Source organism: Leucopleurus acutus, assembly GCF_964270905.1.
Source record: "Leucopleurus acutus genome assembly, chromosome: 8".
NCBI classification, from domain to species: Eukaryota; Metazoa; Chordata; class Mammalia; order Artiodactyla; family Delphinidae; genus Leucopleurus; species Leucopleurus acutus.
This window is the reverse complement of record NC_139151.1, coordinates 44,667,168-44,690,341: the sequence shown is the minus strand read 5'-3', so window position 1 is coordinate 44,690,341 and position 23,174 is coordinate 44,667,168. Positions and strand designations below refer to the sequence as shown.

Sequence of the window (23,174 nt, the reverse complement as noted above, 5' to 3'; positions counted from 1 at the left end):
CAGACCCAGGACAGGGACCATCACATATTCCTCTCCCAAAGAAAGCTGCTTCTGGTAGAAAGAGAAGCCCAGAGTATAAGAGGAATTGAACATTTTGAAAATTATTTTCTCATCCCTGAGGCTGTTCGGAAAGATTTAATAGGCCTACGAGAGAAAGTGAATGCGTGACTCTGCCTGACCCTTTTGTTCTTCCATTCCTTCCTTTCTTGCCCTTATTTAGTCCATAGCAAAGGCATGGAACTAGTGTATTTGCAAAGTGCTGCTCTTGAAGCTGGGGATGCAAAAGTGAACAAGACAGACACAACCCCTTGCTTTCGTAGGACTTTTTTCTTCTTATCTCTGCTTTTTCTATTCTCTCCTAATTACTTTTTCTCAACCTACCGAAGGAAGAAACCAATTATGCATAATTTAGTAAACCCTGTATACCCTAGGTCAGTGGAATGCATATGTGGTCTCACTTCCTTTTGTTTACATAAATCTCTTCCTCTCTTTGTTTTCTTATTTTCACATTTTCTTTTCAGGCCTTATTTATTCTCCCAATTTCTAGCATCAGCATACATTTATTACAAAATACGATTCCATATCCAATGTCCAAGAGGCTCGAATCTTGTTATAAATACCTAAGAAACTATATTTATATATTATAGGTAAGACAGATAACACGATTGCCACCCACATCCTAAAAGAAGTCTGGGGCTCACCTTCCACATGTGTCCAGAGTAGGGTTTGGATGAGATCAATGGTGGTTGTCTCTCCTGGCTGCCCATCACAATCACCTGGGAAGGTCTGAAGACACATCAGAGCTTGAGCCCCACTCCCAGGGATGCTTCCTTAATTGATCAAGTGTGGGACCTGGGGATTGGTATTTTGTGAAATTTCCCCAGGGGATTTTAATGGTAGTCAGTGTAGACAACCACTGGACTGGAGGATTTCTTTTGGTCCTTTATCGTTTTAACATTCAGTCACCCCTAAATGTAACCTTTATAAAAAAAAGATGCTAAAAGTATTACTGAGTGGCAGGCTCAGATTTCATCTCCACACCCCTAATTTGGTTAATCAGCTTTTGTGGTGAGGATTTGCCCCCAGTGTAGTGAAGGTTTTGATGTGGAATTAGGTGATGCTGCCTAAAGAGAGCAGGGGTATTTTTCTCCTCCTTGCTGCCACTCATCATCTACTGCAGTAACTTTTCTCTCTGCCTCCTGCTAATCTCAGCTCCAATCCATCCTTTGTACACTGCCAAGAAAGATTAATCTTTCACAGTCCAATCTGATCATATCACTCCTCTGTATGTCACTCCCCTTCAATAATTGCTGTATTCCTCAGGATCAAGTGCAAACTCCTGGGGTATGTCACACAAGAAACTGCCTTCGTCTCCCAACTTATATTCACATGCATACACTCTACATATTGCAGTCGTATTAAACCAGTAATAACCAGTCTTTTATAGCACTTACTACATGTCTAAACTAAAGGTTTTTACATACATTAATTGATTAAAGACTCACAACAACCGTATGAGTTAGTTAGATACCATTGTTCTCCATTTTATCCACGAAGAAACCAAGACTCAGAGAGGTTCAGTAACCTCCTAAAGTCAAACAGCTTGAATTTCATGGACTTGGGATTCAAAATCTGACGCTTTGAGCCCAAATTCTGCACTTCGTGACCACTATGTTATTACCTCTCTCACATTTCTTGTCAAAGTTCATTTGTTGTTCTGTTTTGAAAGTTCATCTTTCACAAGATCATCAGATATTGATTAATATCTTTGAACCTTTAAGATTCAGCTAAAGTGTTTTCTCTTTTAGAAACAGTCTCTAAGCCCTCACACTTCACTCTGCCTTAGTACCTCTCTGCTGCTCTCCAGGCACCGGTCTCAACATCTCTATCCTGGCATTTATTGTACTATAGTGTAATTTTTATGTATCTCCCTCAAAGTGGAGTGAAATACAATTTGTGAAATCCTGGAGGGCAGGGGAGGTGTCTTCCATCTGTGTATTGCTATCATCCACCACAGTTGAGACTAAAGTCCTGACAGGGGGTGTTTTTGTAGAGTAGCCATATAAGTTATCATCCAACCCAGGACATTTTTGAGGGTGAAACGGGGCACTATTAACAGCTGTCCAGGGATTAGTAGGTATAAACCTGGATGTATAGTTACCTTATTTTTAAAACTGCTAAGGTGATTTCCCCCATGTCTTAATGTCAAATTCTCTCAGACAGAATACCGAAATTGATCTACCTTCAAGTAAATTCTTTTATTTTGCAAGAAAGGTTGTACCAATTCTCGAAGGTACAAATGCTTTTAATTCTACATCTATATTTTTTCTGACCTACCTTTTTTTTTGCCTCACTGTGAGGCATTCGGGATCTTCCCCAAACAGGGATTGAACCCACTCCCCGTGCAATGGAAGCCAGGAGTCTTAACCACTGGACTACCAGGGAAGTCCCTATACTTTTTCTAATAGCTAAGTTTAAATCAAAATTTAGTAGTCATTTATAGAATTGGTGTCTCATTAAAGGACATGCTATTTAGTTAGTGGTGACAAATCATTGGTGTTGTTAAGAGAAAGCTCATGAAATTGGTGATCTTACAGTAAAGATAATTGCTGATTGACTTGGCATACAGATTGCAGTGTTTGACGATTAATGAAGTTGAACCTTCTCTCTCTCTTATTCCTGCTAGATGACATCCAAGGAATAATTCTGCATCTCTCTGTGTACCTCTTTTCTGAGTCCCTCGAGGGGAACACCAGTGGATAATCTGACTGGTCCTAGCTTAGTCATTCATAATATGGTCACTGGTACTTGAATGTCTGGGGTTGACTCCTAGTTCTGCTGTTAGCTGTGTAATCTTGGGAAAATTATTTAATGTGCCTGAGTTTCCTCATCTATAAAATATTAGTAGTACCTACCTTGTATAGTTATTATGTTAAGTTAATATCTCAAAACACTTAGATCAGTGCCTGCCATTTGGTAGATTATATATAAGTATATGTAGATAAATGGGCAGTGTCCTTGTGACTATAAAGGCCATGCACATGTGTGAGGCCCTGTTCATTTCTCTATCATATTAGAGGGTACTAGTTGGCTAAGCCAACCAACCTGCCCACCCCCAACTACTCGGCTTCCCTCATATAGGACACCTACCCATGTATTTCCCTCTGCATCTGGCTGAGAATGCTGGCTATTACTTCACATTTCTATAGCGTGGGGCCTCTGGTTGGTGATGCAGTCATGAGGTTTTGATTCAAGCTGAGGAATAAGGAGGACATTTAGGTCTCAAACTCCAGCTGTACATCAGTCATGCTATGGGCCATGACCCAATTAATATAACATGGTACTTTTCTTCTTTGTGTGTAAGTCTTCAGCATTCTTTGGAGAGGAAGAACGTTTGTCAGTAGGGGATTTGAACATTCTTTGTGCCTTCAAACAACCTCCATATATATTTGAAACTGTACTCCTTTACTGAGTTGGTAAGAGGAGGCCGAAGAGCATTAAGCTATGGTGGATCAATGCAAAGGAAGTAGCGAAACCGGGCACAACTGCTTACCCACATGTGGAGCAAAGTGAGAGCATCTCCTTGATATGATCTAAAAGATTGAATGAGAAAGGGAATAACATGAGATTCAGACCTATTTAATGATTTTTCTTTGTATCAATCTCTTGTAGACATCTCACGTTTTGGGAAAGGTTGGATGGGGGAAGGAGGCAAAGAAATGGTGTAAACACTAAAGACTTTGAGATGTGAGTATTGGATTTTAACTCTGTCTCTGCTATTTAACATGTGATCTTTCAAATTGTTTTTCTTTTCTGAGCTTCATCTGTAAATGTGTAAGACCACCTCCACCACAAGGATTAATGACCATCACATTAGACAATGTATGTGAAAGATCCTCCCACACATAGCCTTGTACACTGAGGATGTTCAGGGCTGAGTAAATGACTTATTCTTTCTAAAGTTATTTAAAGAGTTTCATGGGAAAAGTGACTTTAGCTCTTTTAGGAGTGATAAAGACTGGCTTTCCTGGCTCTACTGTGTATCACACCTGGACACTTTAAAGACATCACCTGGTTAACCACGCATAAAATCTCACTTGCTTATTAAAAAACAGAAAACATTTACCAAGATCCCAATATGAAGCAGATACAATGGTAGGAGCTGCTTTATGCAAATGAATGATAGAATAGTTGCCCTCAGAATGTCTAATGGGAGAGGCAAGTAAACAGAAAATTATGGTACCATATTTTATCAATTCTAGTTTCCATGATTTTTTTTTTACATTTTTGTGAAATGTGACTTACATTTGATAGCACCTTGTACATGATAAACATGGTAAATACTGTTTTGGAAATAAGTCTAGGCTGCTCTGGGAAGGGTAGGAGAGATTAGACATCAGAGAAAGCTTCCCAAAGGAGAAGATGCTTAGTTATGTGGAGGGATAAGTGAGTGGACTAAGGAAGGAGAAAGCAAGGAAGAGAGTGGCATGTGCAAGACACAATCAGATTAGTAATCATGTTCAGGGCCCTGTGAAGTGTTCTGTGTAGCAGTAGCATGGGGGAGAATGAAGAAGGAATTGATCATGAGGTTAATGGTTAGTTGGAGATCAGGTCATATAGAGTCAGGTTAATTGATCTGGACTTTATCTGATGAGCAATAAGAAATCTTTTAAGCAGGGTCTGACAAGCTTGGGTTTGCAAATATTGATAGATTCCCCTGGACTGCTGGCATGAAAGAAAGTAGGCAGTGACAGTAAGGACCAGAATGAGGAAGGGCGTTCTTGGAAATGGAATTCAAACCCAGTTGTCTGGGGTGAGGTTACCAAGGAAGTGTTCTGGAAAGGAAGCTACCTAAGTGTCATGCTGACTGGTCAGAGCAGAAACCAGCATGTGCTGGGTTATTTGCCTAACCAACCTAAGTCAACAGAGGCTGTATTTCCATGACCACTTCTAAGCAAGTGTGTGCTCCTGGCAGCATCGCCATGTGCCCTGGGGGGAAATTTAAAGGGGCTTTGAATGTGTGAATGCCCCGTTGTATCTGAGTGTCTGAAAATCTCTCTCTTCAAACATGCACTGTACAAATGGCATCTGCTCTCAAATAGGAAACAACTGTGCCACTGGCGTTGGCAGGACGAAGTTCGAAAGAAAGCAGGTAACAATTCTGCTGCCTACCAAGCTGCCTCTTCCAGCTTCTTGCTAAAGGCCCCTTCGGTTCTCTCTCCTCTACCAACCAGAGGGAAAGTGCTGCATACTCGCATTCACAACTCCAAACATTTCAAATTAAACTGCCCCAGGAGTTGAATTACCTCAGCTAATGTTTCTCAGCATTGTGGCACTCCTCAATCAAGAGGTTTCAAACAAGATTCCCTAAAGACAGGCATTGTTCCTTCATCTGTTCAAAAATAAAGCACTTGCAAAGTGTTCACCACAGAAAGTGTTGTTTGGTTTCATAAAAATGGTGGCCGGGAAGAACATATTGGCAAAAAAATAGAAAAAAAAAGAAAGGTCTGGAGAAGAATAGTTTCCAGCACATCCCTAAGAAAATTTTATTGAAGCCCTTTTATTTTTAGGGCCTGAAAGAAACTTTGCTGAGCAACTGACCATGTTGCCTGGGACTGGATTCCTCAAGAGCCCAGGGAAGCAGTAATAGCAGGACATGAATTCCCAACAACCTGGGATCAAATCATGGCTCTGTCACTTACTACTTGTAGCATCCTAGACTAGTCACTAAAGATCCTCAGAATTCATTTTCTCTGCCCTCACAGAATAAGTGTGGATGAAAATAGAGCATATTATTATAAATCGCTTTGCAAAGTATAATGAGGTATTTGACTCTAAAGGATCAAAGTTATTTGCTAAAAACTTGAAGAAAGCAGTCTTTTTTTGGCCCCTAGTCCATTAATTAATTCAAAAATATCATTGAAATTATATTTGCTGGACGGAGACTAGATGGCAGAGTAGAAGGATGTGAGCTCACACCCTTCTTACAAAAACACCAAAATCACAACTAACTGCTGAACAACCATCGAAAAAACAAAAAAGAAAAAAACAGAACACAACAAAACGCTGGAACCTACCAAAAGAGATATCCTACAACCAAAGATAAAGAAGAAACCACAACACTTTGGTAGGAGGGGCACAACTGCAATAAAATCAAATCCCATACCAGCTGGGTGGATGCGCCACAAACCAGAAGATTTATACCACAGAAATTCTCCCATAGGATTGAAGTTCTGAGCCACAAATCAGTTTCCCCAGCCTGGGGGTCTGGCAATGGGAGGAGGAACCCCCAGAGAATCTGGCTTTGAAGGCCAGTGGGGTTTGACCACAGGAATTCCACAGGACTGGAAGAAACAGAAAACTCCACTCTTGGAGGGTGCACATAAGGTCTCGTACACACCAGGACCCAGGAAAAAAAGCAGTGATCTCATAAGAGCCTAGGCCTGCTGGAGGGTATTGGAGGGTCTCCTGCAGAGGCAGGGGGAAGCTGTGGCTCACTGCAGGGACAAAGACACTGGCAGTGGTAGTTCTGGGGAGTGATCATTGGCATGAGCCCTCCTGGAGGCCACCATTTTCTCACCAAGACCTAGCCCCACCCAACAGCCTATAGGCTCCAATGCTGGAAGCCAGGCCAAACAACCAACAGGGCAGAAACACAGCCCCATCCATCAGCAGATAGGCCACTTAAAGTCTTCCTGAGCACACAGCTGATGGGTAAACACAACCCTTGACACGGCCCTGCCCATCAGATGGACAAGACTCAGCTCCACCCACTAGTGGGCAGGAACCAGTCCCTTCCACCAGGAAGCCTGCATAAGCCTCTTAGATAGTCTCATCCACTAGGGGGCAGATAGCAGAAGCAAGAAGAACTACAACCCTGCAGCTTATGGAATGGAAACCAAAATCACAGAAAATCAGACAAAATGAAATGGCAGAGGAATATGTCCTAGACGAGGGAACAAGATAAAACCCCAGAAGAACAACTAAGTGAAGTGGAGATAGGCAAACTACATGGAACAGTATTCAGAGTAATGATAGTAAAGATGATCCAATATCTCAGACAAAGAATGGAGGCACAGATTGAGAAGATACAAGAAATGTTTAACAAAGACCTAGAAGAACTAAAGGACAAACAGAGATTAACAATACAATAATTGAAATAAAAAATACACTAGAAGGAATCAATACCAGAATAACTGAGGCAGTAAAAGGGATAAATGATCTGGAAGAATGGTGGGAATAACTACCATGGAACAGAATAAAGTAAAAAGAATGAAATGAGGACAGCCTAAGAGACCTCTGGGACAACATTAAACACACCAACATCCACATTATAGGGGTCCAAGAAGGAGAAGAGAGAGAGAAAGGACCTGAGAGAGATAATAGCTGAAAACTTCCCTAACATGGGAAAGGAAACAGTCAGCCAAGTCCAGGAAGTGCAGAGTCCTGTACAGGATGAACCCAAGGAGGAACATGCCAAGACACATAGTAATAAAACTGACAAAAATTAAAGACAAAGAAAAGGTATTAAAAGCAACAAGAGAAAAGCAACAAATAACATACAATGGAATTCCCATAAGGTTATCAGCTGATTTCTCAGCAGAAATTCTCCAGGCCAGAAGGGAGTGGCATGATATATTTAAAGTGATGAAAGGGAAGAGCCTACAACCAAGAACACTCTGCCCAGCAAGGCTCTCGTTCAGATTCGACAGATCAAAAGCTTTATAGACAAGCAAAAGCTAAGAGAGTCCAGCACCACCAGACCAACTTTGCAACAAATGCTAGAGGAACTTCTCTAGGTGGAAAAGAACAGGCCACAACTAGAAACAAGAAAATTAAAAATGGAAAAGCTCACTGGTAAAGTCAAACATACAGTAAAGGTAGGAAATCATCCATACACAAATATGATATCAAACCCAGCAATTGTGAGAAGAGGAGAGTACAAATGCAGGATATTGGAAATGCACTTGAAATTAAAACACCAGCCACTTAAAATAATCTTGTTTATGTATAGACTGCTTTATCAAAACCTCATGGTAATGGCAAACCAAAAATCTACAATAGATACACACACAAAAAAGAAAACGCAATCCAAACACAACACTGTTAGTGATCAAATAACAAGAGAACAAAAGAGGAAGGGAAGAAAAAAGACCTACAAAAACAAATCCAAAACAATTAACAATATGGCAGTAAGAATATACTTACTGATAATTACCTTAAACATAAATGGGTTAAATGCTCCAACCAAAAGACATAGATAAGCTGAATGGATACAAAAACAAGACCTCTCTATATGCTGTCTACAGGAGACCCACTACAGATCTAGGGAAGCATACAGACTGAAAGTGAGGGTATGAAAAAAGATATTTGATGCAAATGGAAATCAAAAGAAAGCTAGAGTAGCAATACTCATATCAGAAAAAAAAATAGACTTAAAATAAAGACTGTTCCAAGAGACAAAGACACTAATAATGATCAAGGGATCAAACCAAGAAGATATAACAATTGTGAATATATATGCACCCAACATAGGAGCACCTCAGTGTATAAGGCAAATGCTAACAGCCATAAAAGGAGAAATAGACAATAATAGTGAGGGAAATAATAGTAAGGGACTCTAACACCCCACTTTTATCAAAGGACAGATTATCCAGACAGAAAATTAATAAGGAAACAAAGGCTTTAAATGGCACATTAGATAAGATGAACTTAATTGATATTTATAGAGCATTCCATCCCAAAGCAGTAGAATACACATTCTTCTCATGTGCACATGGAACATTCTCCAGGATTGATCATATGATGGGCCACAAAGCAAGCCTCAGTAAATTTCAGAGAATTGAAAGCATATCAGTCATCTTTTCTGACCACAACACTATGAGATTAGAAATCAACTACAAGAAAAAAAATGTAAAAAACACAAACAAACACGTGGTGGCTAAACAGTATGCTACTAAACAACCAATGGATCACTGAAGAAATCAAAGAGGAAATCAAAAAATACCTAGAGACAAATGAAAATGAAAGCACAACAATTCAAAACCTATGGGATTCAGCAAAAGCAGTTCTAAAAGGGAAATTTATAGCAATACAGTCTTACCTCAGGAAACAAGAAAAATCTCAAATGAAACAACCTAACCTTATACCTAAAGCAACTAGAGAAAGAAGAACAAACAAAACCTAAAGTTAGTAGAAGGAAAGAAATCATAAGTTCAGAGCAGAAATAAATAAAATAGAGATGAAGAAAACAATAGAAAATAGCAATGACACTAAAAGCAGGTTCTTTGAAAAGATAAACAGAATTGATAAACATTTAGGCAAACTCGTCAAGAAAAAAAGGGAGAGGGTTCAAATCAGTTAAACTAGAAATAAGAAGTTACAAATGACACCACAGAAATACAAAGGATCATAAGAAAGAGACTACTACAAGCAACTATATGCCAATAAAATGGACAACCTAGAAGAAATGGACAAATTCTTAGAAAGGTACAACCTTCCAAGACTGAACGAGGAAGAAATAGAATGTAGAACAGGCCAGTCACAAAGAATATATGAACAGGCCAATCACAAAGTACTGAAATTGAAACTGTGATTTAAAATCTTCCAACAAACAAAAGTCCAGGACCAGATGGCTTCATAGGCATTCTATCAAACATTTAGAGAAGAGCTAACACCTATCCTTGTGAAACTATTCCAAAAAGTTGCAGAGGAAGGAACACTCCCAATCTCTTCTACGAGGCCACCATCATCCTGATACAAAAACCAGACAAAGATACCACACACAAAAAATTACAGACCAATATCACTGATGAACATAGACACAAAAATACTCAATAAAATGCTAGCAAACCAAATCCAACAATACATTAAAATGATCATATACCATGATCAAGTGGGATTTGTCCCAGGGATAGAAGGATTTTTCAATATCCACAAATCAATCAGTGTGATACACCACATCAACAAATTGAAGAATAAAAACTATATGATCATCTCAATAAATGCAGAAAAATCTTTTGAAAAAATCCAACACCCATTTATGATAAAAACTCTCCAGAAAGTGGGCATAGAGGGAACATACCTCAACAAAATTAAGGACATATATGACAACCTACAGCTAGCATCACATTCAATGGGGAAAAGCTGAAGATCCTGTAAGGTTAGGAACATGACCAGGATGTTCACTTTTGCCAATTTTATTCAACATAGTTTTGGAATTCCTAGCTTTGGCAATCAGAGAAGAAAAGAAATAAAAGGAATTCAAATTGGAAAAGAAGAAGTAAAACTGTCACTTTTTGCAGATGACATGATACTATACATAGAAAATCTTAAAGATGCTACCAGAAAACTAATAGCGCTCATCAATGAATTTGGTAAAGTTGCAGGATACAAAATTAATACATAGAAATTGCTTGCATTCCTATACACTAACATGGAAAGATCAGAGAAATTATGGAAACAATCCCATTTACCATTGTATCAAAAAGAATAAAATACCTAGGAATGAACCTACCTAAGGAGGCAAAAGACCTGTACTCAGAAAACTATAAGATACTGATGAAAGAAATCAAAGATGACATAAGCAGATTGAGAGATATACTATGTTTTTGGATTGAAAGAATCAATATTGTCAAAATGACTATACTACCCAAGGCAATCTACAGATTCAGTGCATAACTCATAACTCCTTCATAACTCCCTATGAAGTTACCAATGGAATTTTTCACAGAACCAAAACAAAAAAATTTTAAATTTTTATGGAGACACAAAAGACCTGGAACAGCCAAAGCAATCTTGAGAAAAAAACGGAGCTGGAGGAATCAGGCTCCCTGACTTCAGACTATACTGCAAAGCTACAGTTATCAAAACAGTATGGTATCAACACAAAAACAGAAATGTAGATCAATGGAACAGGATAGAAAGCCCAGAAATAAACCCACACACCTATGGTCAGTTAATCTATGACAAAGCAGCCAAGACTAAACAATGGAGAAAAGACAGTCTCTTCAATAAATGGTGTTGGGATAACTGTAAAACAATGTAATTAGAAGATTCTTTAACACTATACACAAAAACAAACTTAAAATGGATTAAAGACCTAAATGTAAGACTGGATACTATAAAACTCTTAGAGGAAAACGTAGGGAGAACACTCTTTGTCATAAATCATAGCAATATATTTTTCGATCTGTCTCCTAGAATAATGGAAATAAAAACAAAAATAAACAAGTGGGACCTAATTAAACTCAAAAGCTTTCTCACAGCCTAGGAAACCATAAACAAAACAAAAAGACAACCCACAGAATGGGAGAAAATATTTGCAAACAATGCCACCGACAAGGGATTAATCTCCAAAATTTACAAACAGCTCATGCAGCTCAATATTAAAAACAAAAAACCCAATCAAAAAATGGGCAGAAGACCTAAATAGACATTTCTAGAAAGAAGATATACAGATGACCAAGAGGCACATGAAAAGATGCTCAACGTCACTAATTATTAGAGAAATGCAAATCAAAACTACAATGAGATATCACTTCACACCAGTCAGAATGACTATCATCAAAAAGTTTACAAACAATAAATGCTGAAGAGGGTGTGCAGAAAAGGGAATCCTCTTGCTCTGTTGGTGGGAATGTAAATTGGTACAGCCACTATGGAGAACAGTATGGAGGTTCCTTAAAAAACGAAAAATAGAACTACCATGTGATCCAGCAGTCCCACTCCTGGGCATACACCTGGAGAAAAAAACATGCTTCAAAAGGATACATGCACCCCAGTGTTCATTGCAGTGCTGTTTATAATAGCCAAAACATGGAAGCAACCTAAATGTCTATCGACAGATGAATGGATAAAGAAGATGTGGTACGTATATACAATGGAATATCACTCAGCTATTAAAAAGAAGGAAATAATGTCATTTGCAGCAACATGAATGGACCTGGAGATTATCAAACTAAGTGAAGGAAGTCAGACAGAGAAAGACAAATATCATATATCACTTATATGCAGAATCTAAAAAAATGATACAAATGAACTTATTTACAAAACAGAAACAGACTCACAGACTTAGAGAATGAACTTATGGTCACCAGGGGGAAGGGTGGCGGGGGGAGGATAGACTGGGAGTGTGGGATTGACATGTACACACTGCTATATTTTAAATGGATAACCAACAAAGACCTACTGTATAGCATGGGGAACTCTGCTCAATATTCTGTAATAACGTAAATGGGAAAAGAACTTGAAAAAGAATAGATACATGTATATGTATAACTGAGTCACTCTGCTATACCCCTGAAACTAACACAACATTGTTAACCAACTATAAAATAAAATATAAAATAAATTTAATATATAAAATAAATATAAATTTTTTTAAAAAGGATATGACACTTCTTAACCACAATTCGTGGGGAAAGAAATTCTATGTAACAGGTAGGCTTATGTAATTAGGTATGAGTGTGTGTGGTGGCGGGTTGGGGGAGGAGAGGGGGTAGTATTAAAAAGGGGGCATTCCATGTAGAGGGAGCAGGGTATGCAAAGTCCCTGCAAAAAGAAGGCCCAGGCAAGTTTGAGGATTTGAAAAGGCCCATGTTACAGGAGCACTGAAAATTGAGATAGAAAAATTACACTGTTAAGGGTGATCTGGGGCAAGAGATGCTGATCATTTAGTGCCTTATAAACCCAGTGTATTTGTCTGCAGCTCAGAAGGGAACGGATGGGACACTCAGATTTGGATAATTAGGGAAGTTTGAGGAAGATTAATAAAGGTGCTGTTTATGAAGGTATAAGCAGGGTGTGGTCAATTCATTAGGGACACTGCAATACCCAGATCCTAGTAATAGTGGAGCCTAGTTACCAGCTCTAAAGCAAAGGAGTGAGGGGAGGGAGCTGTGACCTTACAGAGACCCAGGGATTGAGAGGTCTGAGTAAAGAGGGCCCCTGGAAGGAGATGTTGGGAAAGGATGCAGCCAGTTCAAAATAACTTCACAGAAAGAGAGTCCACCAGAGGCTCAAACAACCTGATTTCTTTCTCCTTCTTTCCTGCAACTTCTTGCTGGTCCCTCCCACTGGCTGAATCCTTCTGCAGCGGAAGGCGAAAAAGCCCATGATGCAGTCGTGTGTGTCAGCTTTCAGGGCATTGGGTGGGGCGGAGAAGAGGCAACTGTGAATCTGAGTGACAAAAGGGGTGTTCCCGATAAAGGAATATGTTTTTAACAGCAGTGGAAGCTTCTGGGCTTAGAAACCTTTGCCTTTTAGTTCCCAGGGTCCTCATGTTGGCGTGCAGTCCTCTAGTACAGAGGCTTTGGATTCTGACTGCTTGGGTTCACAACCTGGACCTACCACTTGTTAGACCATGGCCAAGTTATTTAATCTCTCAGTTTCCTCATCTATAAAATAGAACTAATAATAGTAACTTTTGATTAGGACTAGTGAAAGGATTAAATTCAATAATACATTAAAACATTTAGAGCAGTGTCTGGAAAATAGTAGGCATTACAAAAATGCTGACTCTCCTGATTCATATTATTGATATTTCAAAGAATGAGGAAGCGAAGTCTAGGGCTTCCCTGGTGGCGCAGTGGTTGAGAGTCCGCCTGCCGATGCAGGGGACACGGGTTCGTGCCCCGGTCCGGGAGGATCCCACATGCCGCAGAGCAGCTGGGCCCGTGAGCCATGGCCGCCGAGCCTGCGCGTCCGGAGCCTCTGCTCCGCAACGGGAGGGGCCCCAACAGTGAGAGGCCCGAGTACCGCAAAAAAAAAAAAAAAAAAAAAAGCGAAGTTTAGAGACTTTTCGAAAAATTACACAACTAGTCAATGACAGAACTGAGGGGTAGAGATTCCACTACAGCATGCCAACTCTAACAATGGTGATCTACACGTTTGCTTGTCACCCTCCCTTCCCACAAGATTGTCACTTCCTGAGAGCAAGGATTATTTTGCATTCAAGAACCCATGATAGTACACAATTTTTGCTCTGTAAATGTTTGATGGATGAGTATATAAAGCACTGTGACAGAAAGTACAGAAGTAATTACTGGAGGAGAGGAGAGCATCCCTTGAAAGCCTAAATTCCTTTTCTCTTATCCTGTATAAATAATGCTATAAATAACAAAATGCAACTTGGCTTCTTCAAGAAGGTACTGAGATTTAGTAATAAATTGTAAACAACTGACATATTGTATGCCTGCTCTGAGGGCCATTACTTTGGTTGAAATATTTGAGTCACCATTTCTGAAGCCCCTCCCCTTCCCCTTCCCCATCCCATGTATATACAGGAACTAGAGATGCTCTATAGCTTGTAGGGAACTCACTAGAGTCAACATTCTCTGCAGTCTATAGGGTTTTTGTTATTGTTTGGTAGAGGAATGATGCATCATTCAAAGTATCTTTCAGTGGTCTCATTGGAGTTTTATTCATTTCATCTGGCACTGAGTGTGTAGACAGCCTGGAGCTTCTCTGGGAAACTGAAGGCTGCAAGAGTAGAACCAGAGTTGTGATTTAATGTCTTACTTGCATGGGAGTAAGATAGGCATCTTAAATGATAACAGAGGTTACTTAGGGATCCGAGATCTTAGAATGGTCTTAGAATGAATCCTATTCATAGTTTGATGTCAATAAATCCATAAGGAAAAAACAGACGAGGAGTTAGAAGACTTTAGCCATATCATTGATGGTTGGACAGGGCAATTTCACTAAATTATAAAATGAAAATAATAACTTGCTTTGCCACCATCTCAGTAACGGCATTAGAATAAGATGCAGTTTTATCTGTGAGCATGCTGTAAGTAATATGAAGACCAATGCAAAAGCCAAACGTTGTTATCTTTCTGTTTGTAAAAACTTGACAGTTATACATTATTTTTCCTATTTGGTGCCTTTGCTATTCATCTAGGTTTGTTTTTGGATATAGAAAGGTCCCTAGTGTAGAAAAAGAAATGCCTGCCTTCCATTCCCTCCTAGATTTGGGCAGATCTTAGCAGATAGTAGCAAAATTTGGGAACACTCAGAGTTTGCAATTGCATTCCAGAAAGCAGAGTGCCACACTGTGCCTCTAATTCACTTTGAACATTTACTCAAAATAACAAATATTTACTAAGCATGTATTAAGAGCCACTTGCTGTTAGTCAGCTGAGCTCTAAATAAGTATTAATAAAAATGTCCTCTTTCCCAAGGGAATTCATGGTTTATTACAGTCTAGTGCAGCAATTAAGAGTAAGACCTTTGAGTAAATAACCAGATCCTTTCTCTCCAAGCATCTATTTTTGTCATGCCATATCCCATGTCATGGGATAATAATTGTATCTACCCCTTAAGGTTGCTGTGAAGATGAAAGAGGTTGATAATTATAAAGCTCGAGCACAGTGTCTGTCACATAATAAGTGCTCAGGTAATGATGGCTTTTAAAATTTTTATTAGGAAAGGCACGTACAGAAACAGATCTTACCATGACATGTGCTACACAGTGACAGAACAGAGGTGGTGTGGTCATCTAGAGAATCTTTACCTATCTTCTTTTTCTATCCTGGGGTACAGACACGTTTTGCTGTGTACCAAAGCTTCCAGTGTCAGAGTCATGAATGTGATGCTGTATATGTTCCATGGAAGGAAGAGAAGCAGTTTTTTTCTCCAGTAGGAAGTATGCAGCTTCGTCTCTGCAGGCGTGTGAAACTCGGCTCAGGCACTCAGGGCCATCTTTGGAGACTTAAACTGATTTGGGGGCCTAAATGTTTAAAATGCTACAGGAGACAAACACTCCCAATTATTTCTAAAAATCCCCAAAATTGTTGATGGTTCTCCATAAAACTTTAACAAACAGTATTTTTTTCTTTCCGTTGAAAACAGTACATTTTCAAAGACAATATAAGAACAAGATTGACACTGTGAAATCTTAAGATTTATGAATCTTAAGGGCTATAATTAACTTATCAAAGATTTTTTTTTTAGATTTCAAATAGGTGCATTTTTTTGTGCAAAGAACACGGAGTTGTTTTTACCTCTTTCAGTCATGGTTCCTAATTTGATATAGATCTAAGGGTTTTGTTTTATAGCTCCAGTTAACTAGTGAAGGAGTAGCACAGAGCATAAATATTGGAGACATTTAGAAGGTGAAGGAGCTATCATGGGTTGCAGGGGGCTGTGGAAGGTTTTCTAAAGGATGTGGGCCATGAACTAGGCTTTGGGGACAATTAGAACAGTGGTGGGTAGGAGGGGAGGGGTACGAAGATTTCTCAAAGAGTAGGAAAGGCATGCCTAATGTTAGGCATGCATGGAGGTGCTGGAGTGGGAGTGTCAGCTAGCAAGTCAGCTTCAAAATGTGACGTAAACATCACTGACTTTAGAAGCATTGTATTCATTCAGGGTGAAAATGGAAGAAAGTTACTTTGTTGGAGACATTCTGGGAAATAGTGACGGAAATCTAGAGCATGTCTTATAACTCACAGGTATGGCCATATAACATTGAAGAGCCAGGCAGTTTTACAAATCGCTATGTTCCCGTCTTGTTTTTGAGATGTATCAATAGTTGCAGCTTGATCATTATCTCGATGGTAATCAGTTTGCCTCTGCTGCTTGCAAGTGCATCTGCGGTCACTTCATAAATTACCTTGTGAAATGGAGCTTCATGAGCACGAGAATGAGTCTGGATGCATGTTTTCTGTTGATGTATACTGAATGCATCTATAGTGCAGCTGCATTTAGAACTCTGTAAAGATGTGACTACTTGCCTGCTCTTCCCCTGGCACCGGTCAAGTTGAAAAATTCCAAACGTGGCTGTAAATTCCACTAGTTCTGCATGGAAGAAAGGGCCCACATACAGGTCAAGGGACTTTTTTTTTGGACTCCAGCCTCTGTCTGATTTTTCTTCAGAATTAGAAGTTTTTTGGAAAAGGGATATTAGGGAGAATTATTTTCTCAGTGGTATTTTGAGGTGTGTGTATCACTGGAAGGGAATCAAAGGTGGGGAAGAGAATTAACATTAATGGAATGCTTGTGAATATACAAAACCTTTATGTACATTTCACCCTCACACTAATTCTCTGAAATAGGCATAATTATATCTTGTAGAATAAAAGCATCATGAGGGTACTGGTCGTTGTCTGTTTTGTCCCCCAGGTGCTTAATATAGTACCTCACGTACTAGATGCTCAATAAATAGTTGTGAGATAAAAATGATTTGAGTTAAATCTTATGTTTGAAGAAACAGTAGTAAAGAACAGCTAAATGTATTTCAGAGCTACCATGGGCTAGACGTGGTGCACAGAGGAAGATGTGAATGTAGGTTTATCTGACTGCATGACACATGAGTTTTCAACTATGTCATAATACCTCTCCATGATGACACTTTTCATGAAAGAAAAAATATGTATACAATTCTCAGAAAGGTAGATGTTACGAATTGAGAATTAGAATTTATCTAGGAAGCAGACAGAGCTGCTGATCCCTCCTGGATTTTTCTACAATTGAATCCTTTCTTGATTCAGAATGGAGAGAGATTTTGTATGAATATTTGTAAGCTGCCTTAAATCCTTTCTGAAACAAGGATGAGTAAACGCAATAAACAAATAAGTAATTCTGAGGATATGCTGTGGTTTCATATTCATTTTAACTGGTATTTTTTAGATGCCAAGTCTGGATTTCTGCATTGGGTATGTGGTATTAGGGATCAGGGACATAATGGAGGAAAGATACCATTCCTGCCTGAATTAGCTTACAGCTCTATTTTAGGTGGGAAGATGGATCAAATCAGTGTTTTCTAAACCTGGCTGTATATAAGAATAACCCATGGAGCATATTAAAAATACAGAATTAGGCTCTCTGGGATTGGGTCTGAGAATTTCTGTTTTGATCATAGCCCTAGATCATAATGATTCACAGCCACATTTAGGAAGCACTGAATTAGATGCACATTAAAATCCCTTCCAAGCTTTAGAAGTCTGTGATTTTCTGTTACTCTAAAAGCATCTTACAAAAATAGTCATGAAAAGATGTATGTTTCTGCCAGCAGAGCATTGCTCTAAGAAGGTACACCAGGGCAAAAAGGATGAGAATTATTGGTAAGGAGGAGAGTTTGATTTGGAAAGTCATGGGCAACTTGGGCCAGCACCAGCCCAAATCCTGAGTGGCTGAGGCCAGAGGTAGATTCCCTAGACTGTTGGTTCAGGTTAGTCTAACTTGGAGTGACTTAGACTAATTATGAAAACTAAGCCCGTCCAGTTGCTTGTATGTTTCCTATTTAGAAAAGTAGTAAATCATCACGTGTGTCTGTGCCTTACTAGCAAAGCTACACAATGCAACTGCTTCCTTTCTTTAGAGAAAGAGAACTCAGTACAAAAACGGCCTTCTGTACCATAGACTAAGCCACTTACAATAGGAATCAGTTCTCTTTATCACAGAAAGCCAATATTAATGGCTATTGAGTAATTTTATATACTAATAAAGAACATCTGTTAGTCTTTGTGTATGTTAAGATTGCTTTATCGAAACATCAGGAAAACAGTTGTCACTCTTTTATTCCATATAATAATTACATTCGTTAATATTGTTAACCATGATAGTAGTTAACATGTATTAATTGAATGTTTACTACCTCCAGTCACTATGCTTTGAAACATTTTCCCACAATTTATTCAATCTTCATAAGAAGACTATAAACTAGATCCCTTTGTGATCCCCATTTTATTGACGAGGAAATGGAGGTTTATAGAAATTGAGTTCCTTGAGACGTCCAGTGGGCAAGTTCAGGGCAAGGACTCAAGCTAACTTCTGTTTGACTCCTCAGCCCATGTTTTTAAACTCCACCCTAAATTATTTCCAAGTAAATAAAATAGATCTTTCCATACAACAGAATATTATTCTCTAGTCCAAGGGTCCCCAACCCCTGGGCTGCAGACCGGTAGCAGTCCACACGGGAACGGGGCTGCGCAGCAGGAGGCGAGCGGCGGGTGAGCAAGTGAAGCTTCATCTGCCGCTCCCCATCGCTCCCCGTGGCTCCCCATCGCTCCTCATTGCTCGCATTACCACCTGAAACATTCCCGCCCCCACTTATGTGGAAAAATTGTCTCCCACGAAACCGGTCCCTGGCGCCAAAAAAGTGGTTGGGGAGCACTGCTGTAGTCATTAAATTGTGTTTTCGAAGACTATTTAAAGATGTGAGAAAACGTCCATGGTACAGTAGTAAGTTCATATGACACATAGAAAAACATGTAAACATTTAGGAAAACGTACGTTTGAAGGAAATACATCATGTGTTAGCATTTTTGTCTGTGTGGTTGAATTACAGATGTATTTTGGGTTCTGCCCAATACTTCTCTGTGTTTTTCCATAATTTCTATAATAACTATTTATAGTTGGAAGGATAATTATATGTTACTAATTAAAATAAAATCTATTAAAGTATTAGGAAGATTATAAGGAAATTTATCAAAATATTGAGAAGGCTTTTATTTAGGCAAAAGAACAATGAACATGCAGTAGTATCACTCTTTTACTTATAATTTCTAAAGGCTCCTCACAGAAAGTATTTTTAAAATCCAAATGCCTTAGATACCATACAAGATCCTTTATAACCTAGACCTTGGCTATCTTCTTTCCAGATTTATAATCTAGTCCCTGGGTATCTTTCAAGACTTAATCCCTAAAACTCTCTCTGAGATGTATTCTCCTCTCTGGTTTTATCAAACCACTTGAGGGTGCCACATTTCTTCCTAAGTCAATGCCTGTACATGTGGCTCCCTTTGTCTGGAATCACTAAGGCATAACCATTTTGAGGGCAAGGGTCATGTTGTCTTAAGACTGGTATTCAATTACCCAGCACAGTACTTACTATGCAGTAAGCCTTCAATACATATTTTTGAGTAAATAAAAGGGCTTCTTTTACCTACTGCTCCCTCCATTTTCAGCATAACAAAGTGGTTAGGTCCAGGCTCTAAAGCCAGTGGAACTGGAAGAGTGGAGTGTAGCTTTCACATTTACTCTATGTGTTTCTGTTTGGAAGTTTGACAGTGGAAGTGTATTCATATACTACCTAGGTAATTTGAAATAGAAAGAGGAGAAAAGATGTTTTGTTGAAATTTTCTCTGACAGAAAGGAAAAGATTAGTTGTTATTATTGGGTGTTATCTTTTAAGCCTCTGTTCAAATATCACCTCTTTCCTAAAGCCTTCTTGTATCAGTATTTCCCCTGGGCCCAGTTTGCTTCTCTACCTTCCTGTTTTCCATTTAGCTTTTTTTTTTTTTTTTTTTTTTTGCCTCTGTCTCTACATATTTCAGTGCATTGCAATTATTTACTTATGACTGTTTTCCATGCTCTCATGTGACGGAGAGCACAAGGTCTGCTTGACACTTTACTCTAAAGACCTAACTCACAGTGTACGTCCTGTAATGACTGAACACGCACAGGACTCCTTTCTCAGGTAACTCACAGACTCTGGAAAAGACCTCACCCAGAAGGTGACATTTGACTAAAGTCATTTGCTTCTAGTTGTTATTCCAATGCCCCTAGGCAGTAAAGCATGCCTGGCCATCCTGTTTAAAATGGCCTCATACCATCCTTTGTCCATCAGTCTCTGTCCCTTCCCTGTTATATTTTTCTCCTTAGTACTTATTACTATCTAACCTAGTATACACATTACTTATCTCTTTATTGCTTGTCTCTCCTTACCACGATATCAGCTGTACGAAGACAGAGATACAAGTCTGTTTTATTCCCTGCTATATCCCTAGAGCCTACAACAGGCCCTGGTGTACAGGAGGTATCCAGTTGATATTTGTGGAATAAATGAATGCCATGTACAAAATTATGGAGAGATGCACAGGAGGTGGGAAGAGTAGCATGGCTCTGCTGTACCAAATCTAAGCCTTTTTCTTGAATATTGTTTTGACAACCAATGAGTGGCAGTGAACTCAAGATACTACCCTGGAAAGAGGTCTGAGTGGGAGTATTTTATATTGACGGATGAGTGCAGACCTCATCAGAATCTTAGCTGTCCCTAGCGGACAATTAAGTAAAGGGAAGGGTGAGCATCCTTTCATTAAATGTAGATGACCTGGGGCTTCCCTGGTGGTGCAGTGGTAGAGAGTCCGCCTGCTGATGCAGGGGACACGGGTTCGTGCCCCGGTCCGGGAAGATCCCACATGCTGCGGAGTGGCTGGGCCCGTGAGCCACGGCCGCTGATCCTGCGCGTCCGGAGCCTGTGCTCCGCAACGGGAAAGGCCACAACAGTGAGAGGCCCGCGTACCGCAAAACAACCCACAAAAAAACAACAAACAAACAAAAATGTAGATGACCTACTAAGAGGCCACTCCCAGGCCTCTCATACAAGGTACCTGAGGGAACATCTGCCCAACAGCCTTAAAACCTCACCTTAAAAAATTGCTTAGACCCTGCCTCTCACACAATCAGCTGGGTGAAGAAGGCTGTAAAGTCATACCTCAGGAATCCTGGCCAAAAGAGTTTTAGCTTGAAACATACTTAACACAGGTATAACCAGATACCCATCCTAGACAGGGTACGATCTCAACAAAGCCCCTTTTAGAGCACTAGGCTTCCTCCCTGCAGTCCACCAGGATAAAGGGAATGAGAAACAGACCCTGAGGTAACTAGCTGAGGTACCTTACTGACATGACAGCCTGGGCAACAGACTGGGAGCAATAACAAAAGATACATTTGTTTTAGAACATTCGCTGACCCCCTTCTTCCCTTTTGACAATACGAAGCTAACATGACCTATTGCTTGCTCAGACCTTTCCCATTTTTAGTTAATAAAACCAGACTGGCTGCTATAAAAGACCACTGGGCATTCTTTTCTCTGTAATGAGACATATCCAGTGTATCCAAAATAAAGTCAACACATTTTAGAAAAAGTTAAAAAGAATGTTGGAGAGCACCTTTCTGTTTAACCTCTCTGAAAAATTGTTTTGAAGACCTATCTGAAGACCATTCTATGGACTCAGGCTCATGCAGTTTCTGTAGGACAGTCACTACTAGGGTGTGTGTGTGTGTGTGTGTGTGTGTGTGTGTGTGTGTGTGTGTGTGTGTGGTTGGTGGTGGGATGTTCCATGTTGAGCTTAAAATCATTCTTGGCTCAGAACCAGTCCCTATCAAGAGTGACAAATTTTCAGTAATGTCTATGAAACCTCAGATGTGTTTTTCCATAAGGCAGAACAAATACGCAGTGGTTAATATAAGGATAGCCATGATGTAGCATTTTAATATATGGGTTCAAATCCTGGCATTGCCATTTTACTTCCTGCCTGACCTTAAGTACATTATTTAACCTTTTAGAAACTTTTTCTCCTCAGCTATAAATTTGGTAATAATAGAACTTGAATATAGGATTGTGGAAGGTTAAATGAGAGAATACATGTAAGACATTTAGCATCATGCCCCGCAACACAGAAGCAAACTCAGCAACAGTTAGCTATAATAGTATTTCTATCATGGAAAGAGCAACTAACTTGCCTTCTTTCTAGGAATTGAACTTTTTTTGGTGTGAACATGGGGTTGAGACAGGTCCACGGACCTTTCTGATCATTACAGCAACCTCAGCAACATTTGGGAATCTGAACATAATAATGCATTGTTTCGTATTTTCTTGATTTTATTAACTGAAGAATATAGAACTAGGAACTCTTCAAAAGTGGGAGCTCTCTTCCTAACTCAGAGAAACATGTTTAGTGCAAATCAGCAACTATAAGAACATAGTTTAACACAGCTGTGGCATTATCTTTCATTGTAATTGGCGTTAATCATGGATACTTATACTTTTAAGATAAATATTAGCAATTATTCCAAACGAGAATCATACTGTTACACATGCACATACCCAGCTTTATCATGGGCCATCTAAGTAACTGAACAGTTTGTGACTGACATCCAGCCACTGACAGTTTGCTGGAAATGAATGCAGAGCGCCTATGAAGTCTCTCTCTGTAATGAAAATTTTATGCTTTCGAGGTTAATGTAGACGAGACTGTCCTATTGTACCAAGATTATCAAATATGTGAAAAGAAATTGACATAGGAAAAGACAACTTTTGTTCTTCACAATAGTAGATGCAAATTTGAAAGACTGTTCACTTTTATGAAGACACACCTCATTGCTTCCTAATTTCTTTCCAGGAAAACAGACTGGGGATGTAAGGTGTGACTGCGTGACTGGTGATACCT

General features: G+C 39.4%; 1 protein-coding gene and 1 long non-coding RNA gene across 3 annotated transcripts in view; one reads left to right on the top strand and one right to left on the bottom strand.

Moving 5' to 3' along the window:
- GRM5 (glutamate metabotropic receptor 5) overlaps positions 1–23,174 on the bottom strand; it is a gene marked incomplete at both ends in the record, with an annotated part of 544,042 nt that overhangs the window by 211,103 nt on the left and 309,765 nt on the right. The gene's annotated exons all lie outside the window — the stretch shown is intronic.
- LOC309965420 overlaps positions 1–23,174 on the top strand; it is a 252,681-nt gene that overhangs the window by 203,238 nt on the left and 26,269 nt on the right. The window contains exon 3 of the long non-coding RNA XR_014326387.1: positions 3,673–3,747. This is a non-coding gene — a long non-coding RNA (uncharacterized lncRNA). The remainder of the gene's footprint in view (positions 1–3,672; positions 3,748–23,174) is intronic.